Genomic DNA, 7,749 nt, shown 5'->3' with positions numbered 1-7,749 from the left:
GGACACACGATGCCTGGTGGCTTCTAGAGGTGGACTTGGGCAGAGGGACCTTCAAACTCAACGTGCTCATCCCTTGTTTTTCCCCAGACCAGGATTTCCCATTCCCAAACCTTGGCCAGATATAGGAGGAGGCTGTGAGGAAGAGGAAGATGCCCCGGGACCCCCAGGCAGGTGAGGAGGAAGTCAGTGCCCCTTTCCCCCTCTCTCCTGCTCCATCTCCCAGCCCAGCATCGCCCCCGGCTGCAGGACAACCCCGCTGCCGACGCCGTCCTGCCGGGGACGGACTGGGGGGATCTCCTTGCCCTTCCCTGTGGCACGGAGGCAAATCCCATCCTCTCCTTGTCCTTCCTCCCCAGACAAGGAGCTGAGGATGGAGCCCAGGGAGGACAAATCCCCGCAGCAGAACCTGGTGGAAGAGGCCGTTTTGAGCGGCTCCATGGCACAGGAATCCAACAGGGAGGAAAAAGCACAGAGACTCCGCAGGAGGAGGGGCTGCAAACGCAGCCCAGGATGCTCTGAGGAGGACAGACCAACCCTGTGCCGGGAAGGCGGCCAGAGATCCAGCCAGAGCTCAGACCTGGTGGTCCATGAGCAGCTTCACAGTGGGGAGAAGCCCTACAAGTGTGGGGAATGCCAGAAGAGCTTCAGCTCCAACCTCATCTGCCACCAGATGATCCACACTGGGGAACGGCCCTATGAGTGTGGGGAATGTGGGAAGAGCTTCAGCACAAGCTCCAGCCTGATCGTCCACCAGCGCATCCACACGGGAGAGAGGTCCTACGAGTGTTCCGAGTGTGGGAAGAGGTTTCACACCAGCTCCACTCTCCTCCTGCACCAGCGGATTCACACAGAGGAGAGGCCCTTCCGCTGCCCCGACTGCAGGAAGGGCTTCAAACAAAACTCCCACCTTGTCAGGCACCGGCGCATCCACACGGGGGAGAGACCCTACGAGTGTCCCCAGTGTGGGAAGAGCTTCTCCAGGAGCTCTCACTTGACCCACCACCAACGGAGGCACCGGTAAAGGAAGCCCTGTGAGTGCCCCGAGTGCAGGAAGAGCTTCATCCTCTACTCCAAATCGTCCTCCAGTGGGGGACCCACGTTTGGCAGAGCCCTGGTGACCCACATTCCCCGTGATCCAGTTTGGGAAGAGCCCTGGCTGGTGCTCTCCACGTCCTCCTGGATCCCCGTAGGCGCCTGAGTGAACGCAGGGGCTGGAACATCCATCGGGACTCTGATTGAAATTGGAAATTCATTGGGAAGAGCTGATTTGTTGAGTTTACAGCCCAGAAATTCTCACCTGCTCTGTCCAGTTGTTTCTTCTGGTGGCATCCAGCAATCCTGGATGATCTTGGAGGTCTTTTTCAACCTAAAGAGTTTCCTCCTTCATCCTGTCACAACAACCAAAACTGGGGTAGAAATAAAGGAATTCAACAAAGGTATCTAAAGCAGCACCATTTTCCCGGGATTTGGGGGTGAATTTGGGGTTGGTTCAGGGGAATATCGGGGAAGATTTGGGTGCTGTGAGGCCATGGGCTGGGCAGACGGGGCCACGATCTCGTAGTTGTGCTGGCAGAACGTGTCCACCTGAGCCCGTCTGTTCTCCAGGGCTTGTGGGTGTCTGTCCCAGTCCCTGGCCTGGGTCTCCCCGTTTGGGGTGTGCCCCCCAAAGTGCCCAAATCGCTGCTGAAGTGCCTGAGCTGCTCCTGGCTGGGGATGTTCCTGTCCACCAAGCTCACCTGGTCAGTGCCATGGGGGGCTGGGAGGGGATTGAGGGGCTCGTGGGGGGATTGGGAGTGGCTTTTGTCACTCTTGATGGGCATTAGTGGTGCTTGGAGGGAGCTTTTGGGGAGGTCATTGAGGGAGTTTTGGGGATCTTGCCTTGGCTGTGTGTCTTGGAGAGAATTTGGGTTGTTCTTGGGGTCATTTATGTTGCAGGGAATGGTTGGGGGGGTTTCTGGCACAGAGCTGTGGGGTGGTTGGAGGAGTCTGGGAGTGGCTGTGGGGGTGGGAGGGAGTTTTGGGGCACTTGTGATCCCCCAGAGCCCCAAAACTGCCACCAGACCCTGCCCCCCAAAATGCAGCTGGGGTTTTGGGGGCTCCATGTTGGGGTTCATCCTCCTGGCGCTGCAGGAGAAGGTGAGGGGTGTCCCCAGGGGCCGTGCGTGTCCCCCCCAGAGCGTGTGTGACCCCCCATCCCGGTGTCACCCCCTGTTCCCTCCCCACAGGGCTCCTGCCCCAGCCCCTGCTGCCCCCAGGAGGGAATTTGGGGAGGGGGCAGAGGGGGTGCGCAGCCCCCGCCGGGGGATGACCCCGCCCAGCACCCTTCAGTCAGCACCGGGCTGGGCTTGGGGCCGCAGGAGGAAGAGGCTGATGGGAAGCAGATCCTGCAGGGGGGACAGGGCTTGGGCTCAGGGCAAGGTCCTGCCCTGCACACCTGGCTCAGGTGTGAGCCTGCCCCGGGAAGGGAGCGGGACATTCCCATCCCCAGGGATCAGGGCTGGGAGCAGCGCTGGGAGCACGGACATGGAAATACTGGGAGCGACTGGGACCACACTGGGGGGTGAATTATCCCCCCCAGCACCTTTCCAGGCCGCCCTGCGAGCTGAGAAATTCTCGCTGGGCCTCGGCCTTGGCCAAGAGCCCCCGGGCTCAGCTGCTCTGAGCTCAGGCGCTGCCGGCTCCCGCAGCCCACCCAATGCTTCGGGAGGGCTTCTGAGAGGGGGGCTCTGGTACTTGGAAGGGGCACCTATTGGCAGGGATCTGGGGAGCCCATTTTGGGAAGGATGCTGCTGTTTCTGGCAATGTTGAGAGGTTCTGAATGGCCTGAGGGGCCCTGGATCTCATTTTGGGACTTGAGGTGAGCCCATGGGCACAGCAAGGCCCGAGGAGAGGTTCCAAGCTCCCATTTGGGATGGAGGGATTGAGCGGTTGCCTCCAATAAACTCAATCCCAGCCCCAATGTGTCAATGGCAGCCCCAAATGGCTCAATCCGTCAGCCCCAAGCCCCGTGTGTGGGGAGTCAGGAACCACAGAAGGGGAATTGGTGTCCACGAGGGGTGGGATGGGAGGGGATGGGATGGGATGGGATGGGGATGGGGATGGGGATGGCATTTTGGGGGTGGGATGAAGTTTGGGAGTGATGGTGTGGTTTGGGCACTTGGCATGTGTCACTCCAGGGAGGGAAAGCAGGAGCCGCTTTTGGGGAGGCTCCTGCTTCTTTTTGGCAGTTTTGGGGCCACTAGGTGGCTTCTGGGAGGTTTCAGGGAATTTGGGGAAGGTGATGTAAAGCCCCCGCAATTTGGGTGGCTGAGGTGAAGTCCCCCACATTTTGGGAGGGTGAGGGGACCCCAATTGGAAGGGAATTCGGAAGGAATTCAGAAGGAAGGAAGGAATTCAGAAAGAAGGAATTCGGAATTCGGAAGGAAGGAAATCGGAAGGAAGGAATTCGGAAGGAAGGAATTCGGAATTCGGAAGGAATTCGGAAGGAAGGAATTCGGAAGGAATTCGGAAGGAAGGAAGGAAAGGAAGGAAGGAAAGGAAGGAAGGAAAGGAAGGAAGGAAGGAAGGAAGGAAGGAAGGAAGGAAGGAAGGAAGGAAGGAAGGAAGGAAGGAAGGAAGGAAGGAAGGAAGGAAGGAAGGAAGGAAGGAAGGAAGGAAGGAAGGAAGGAAGGAAGGAAGGAAGGAAGGAATTCAGAAGGAAGGAAGGAAGGAAGGAAGGAAGGAAGGAATTCGGAAGGAAGGAAGGAATTTGGAAGGAATTCGGAAGGAATTCGGAAGGAATTCGGAAGGAAGGAAGGAATTCGGAAGGAAGGAATTCGGAAGGAAGGAATTCGGAAGGAAGGAATTCGGAAGGAAGGAAGGAAGGAAGGAAGGAAGGAAGGAAGGAAGGAAGGAAGGAAGGAAGGAAGGAAGGAAGGAAGGAAGGAAGGAAGGAAGGAAGGAAGGAATTCGGAAGGAAGGAATTCGGAAGGAAGGAAGGAATTCGGAAGGAAGGAAGGAAGGAAGGAATTCGGAAGGAAGGAATTCGGAAGGAAGGAATTCGGAAGGAAGGAAGGAATTCGGAAGGAAGGAAGGAAGGAAGGAAGGAAGGAAGGAAGGAAGGAAGGAAGGAAGGAAGGAAGGAAGGAAGGAAGGAAATAATCCTTAATAGTAATGTGAAACCAACAAGAAAATAGAAAGTAAAAAAAAAAAAGAAAAAGAAGGAAATAAGAGAAGAAAGAAGGAAAGAAAGAAGACAGAAAACAACACGAAGTGAAAAAGACAAGGAATTAAAGAGAAAAGAAGAATAGGGAAAAGAAAAAGAAAGAAAGAAAGAAAGAAAGAAAGAAAGAAAGAAAGAAAGAAAGAAAGAAAGAAAGAAAGAAAGAAAGAAAGAAAGAAAGAAAAAGAAAAGAAAGAAAAGAAAGGAAGAAAGAAAGAAAGAAAGAAAGAAAGAAAGAAAGAAAGAAAGAAAGAAAGAAAGAAAGAAAGAAAGAAAGAAAGAAAGAAAGAAAGAAAAGAAAGAAAGAAAGAAAGAAGGAGACAGAAAGCCAGAGCAAGAGAGAGAGAAGGAAGGAAAGAAAAGCAAGAAGAGAAAAGAGGGAGGGAGGGAGGGAGGGAGGGAGGGAGGGAGGGAGGGAGGGAGGGAGGGAGGGAGGGAGGGAGGGAGGGAGGGAGGGAGGGAGGGAGGGAGGGAGGGAGGGAGGGAGGGAGGGAAGGAGGGAGGGAGGGAGGGAGGGAAGGAGGGAGGGTGGGTGGGTGACCTCAAGGATGAGAAGCTCTTCCTCAGCCTGGGCACCTTCTTCAAAGACACGCTCCACGCCCCATGTGCAGGTGAGTGCACAGCCAGGGGGATGCTCCCAGAGCTGGGCATGGCACGGCCTGGCCGGGCACCAAAGGTTCCCCCTTTGCTGGGGCGGCTGCAGCCAATTCTTCAGTGGCTGCCAAGCTGCTTTTGGGCTCTGGGCAGCTGCTGAGGAGGTGGCTGTGCCATGGCTGGCTGCAGGCTGGGCACATGTCCTGCCCTCCTGCTCTGCTCCCAAAGGCAGCAATGCTGGGCAGCTTTGGGCCCAGCTCTGAGCGCGGCCAGCACAGCCTGGGCACTGCGGGCGGCTGGGACAAGGGGACAGGAGGCTTCAGCTGACGGGTGGGTTCTGGTTTCTCTCCCTGCAGCCGGGCTCTGCCGATGCTGAGGCTGCTCCGGGCTCTGCCAGGGCTCTGCTGGGGCTCAGCCCCGGGCACGGCTGGGCCCGCTCTCCCCTCACAGGGCTCTGACAGCTCTGCATCAGACGAGCCCCTTGCGAGCACAGCGACGGAGCTTTCTGCTTTTGCAGGTGAGTGAGACTCTGGTGCAGGCCAAGAGATTGCACTCAGGGACACACATGCCACTGGCAAGAACCCAAACTCTCCACAGTGCCAGCGGAACGCCTGGATCTGCACAGGATGTTCTGTCTGTCCCACTCTTCCTTCCTTTTGGGCTGGAATTGTGCCACTGCACTTTCTTCCTCCTCTGGAGGTGCCACGAGTGGGCCAAAGCTGGCGAGTGGGCCGTGTTCCTGAGGCAGTGCAGCCTGGAGCTGATGGAGGAAGAATTGCCCTTCTCCACTGCCAAACCAGAGCAAAAAGCCCCAAGTGGGACTTTGCGTCTTTAAGAAAGCCCTGACAATTTCCGAGGGAATGTGCAGCTCATTGGCAGGGTGAGAAGGAAGGAAGGGCATCTTCTCAGTGAGTTGGGGTGGGACAGAGTTTAGGTTGCCAGTCCTGCTCGGAGCTGGCAGGGCACAGAGCCGTCCTCAAGGCCAGCCGTGCCCCACAGCAGTGTCTCAGGGCTGCTGTGCCAGGTTACGGTGTCATTCAGAGGCGCTCTGCAGCCCTCAGCTGTCCTCACTGCCGTGTTCCCACTGCCTTTTCCTCGGCCCTCCACCACGATGGGCTCTGTGAATTTTTTCCCAGCTCTGTGTACAGAGCGGCTGTCCAAGGGCTGAAGAGAGCAGCGTTTAGAAGCAGTTCCAAGATTTCTAGGCAGGAAGGGGAGCTGGTGGCCATGCTTGGAACTCGCCATGTTCATCAGGAGGGACTGCTGGTTCTTTGGGAATTACGGAACAATGGGAACACAAGAGTTGGGAAAAATCCCAGTTTTCTGTGGATCTGTGCAAAGGGGGGAGCAGCAGAAACACTTTGTGTCTGCTTTTGGGGACACAAGGTCCAAGGAGCTGCGGTGGCAGAGGGGGACCTGGGCTGGTGGCCGCTGAGGTCCTGTTTCAGGACATCCTGCAGTGGCACAGGACAGAGCTCCAAGCACCCACAGCCACACTGCTGAAGTCTCTGGGATGCTGCACATCCTCCAGGAAAAGCTGCTGTCACACAATGCACTGGGATTGATAATCTCTATTTGCAGTGCTTTAGGCCCGTGTTTCAAACTGCAATAGTTTTACACTCAAGACACAAGTCATGCCCCATCCATATTTCAATTTCCTATTGCTTCAGCCACAATTTAAATTAGCAGTATTGGAAACAAACCCCAAAATCTTTAAGAAAGGCTGAAGAGATCAGTTAGATGGATGCACACCATCAGCACATTCACAAAGTAAATACCTGAGTTCTGTCAGAAAAATTAATCCACAAACACCAGAGGTTTATGTCCAAAAAGGAGACAGAGGAGTCCTGTTACTTTATTCGAATAAAGGGAGAGGCATTTCCCCTGGGGTCTCTCAGATTTTTGGAGGGCAGAGCCTCCTTTTTGTCCTAATTTCCCAGCCGCATTTCCCTCTCTGTTCCCCCACTGGCTGAGGTACTTGAGAGGTGCAGACTTCCAAAAATGCCTGATACCCAAGACTCCCTTCTAATGTATAACCCCACCCCCCTGTATTTTAATTCTTATGGAATTTAATGGTTCTTCCCATTGTTTCTTTCATTTCTCAATATCCAATTTCATTTATCAGCAGACCTACAGTTTATTTGTAAGGACAAATCTCTTTCCTTCCAGTCATCAATCAGTGGAATCCTTCCCTTTGTTTCTTTTATCTCTCAGCACTCGTTTTATCTTCCAGCGGACCCACAGCTTGTTTGTAAGGACAAGTCCCTCATCCCTTTCAGTAGAAACGAGATGAAGGTAAATTGTAACTTCGAAATAGTTGTAATATGTTACGAAATGTATTAATACGGACGTGGTCTTTTGAGTTGAGAAACTGCAGAGGCAGGAACCAGGACACCTTAAAGAAACAGAGAAGATAAACCGCACATCCCAGGAAGACTGTTATCTCCTCAAAGCTCACACCTCCCAAGGAAAGTGTCAGCTACAAATTAGGCTGGAGGCTGGGGAGGCACCGGGGAGAGGGGGCCCGTCTTCAATTCTGAAGCGATGCCGAGGACAGAAGCGGCGTCGTGCTGGGGGAAGGGGGCAGCGACCGGAGAGGGGGGAAAGGTGAGTGAAGTGTAAATTACTTTCTGGGCTTAATGAATATGTAACAGTTTAGGAAAGAACTAAAGCCCACAGTAAAATGAATGGAGTGCGCCTCTGGCAATATTGCCAAGCGCCCCAGCGCTCTGACACGCTTTTGTTCTACTGATAAATGTTCAATAATATATTGCTAAAAATTTTAACTCCTGAATTCATTTTCCTGAAGGGGAAGAGGAGACCTGCAAGGAGCTGCAGGAGAAACACCCTGAGGCTCAAAGGCCGTCAGGGCCTGCATCTCTGCTGGGGAAAGTTCTTCCTGTCCGGGAAGAGATCCCGGGATGAGGCAAAAGCCAAGTTCATGGCTGGTGACA

Source organism: Coloeus monedula (assembly GCF_965178545.1).
Source record: "Coloeus monedula genome assembly, chromosome: 33".
In the NCBI taxonomy this organism is placed as follows: domain Eukaryota; kingdom Metazoa; phylum Chordata; class Aves; order Passeriformes; family Corvidae; genus Coloeus; species Coloeus monedula.
This window is presented reverse-complemented; position numbering follows the sequence as displayed.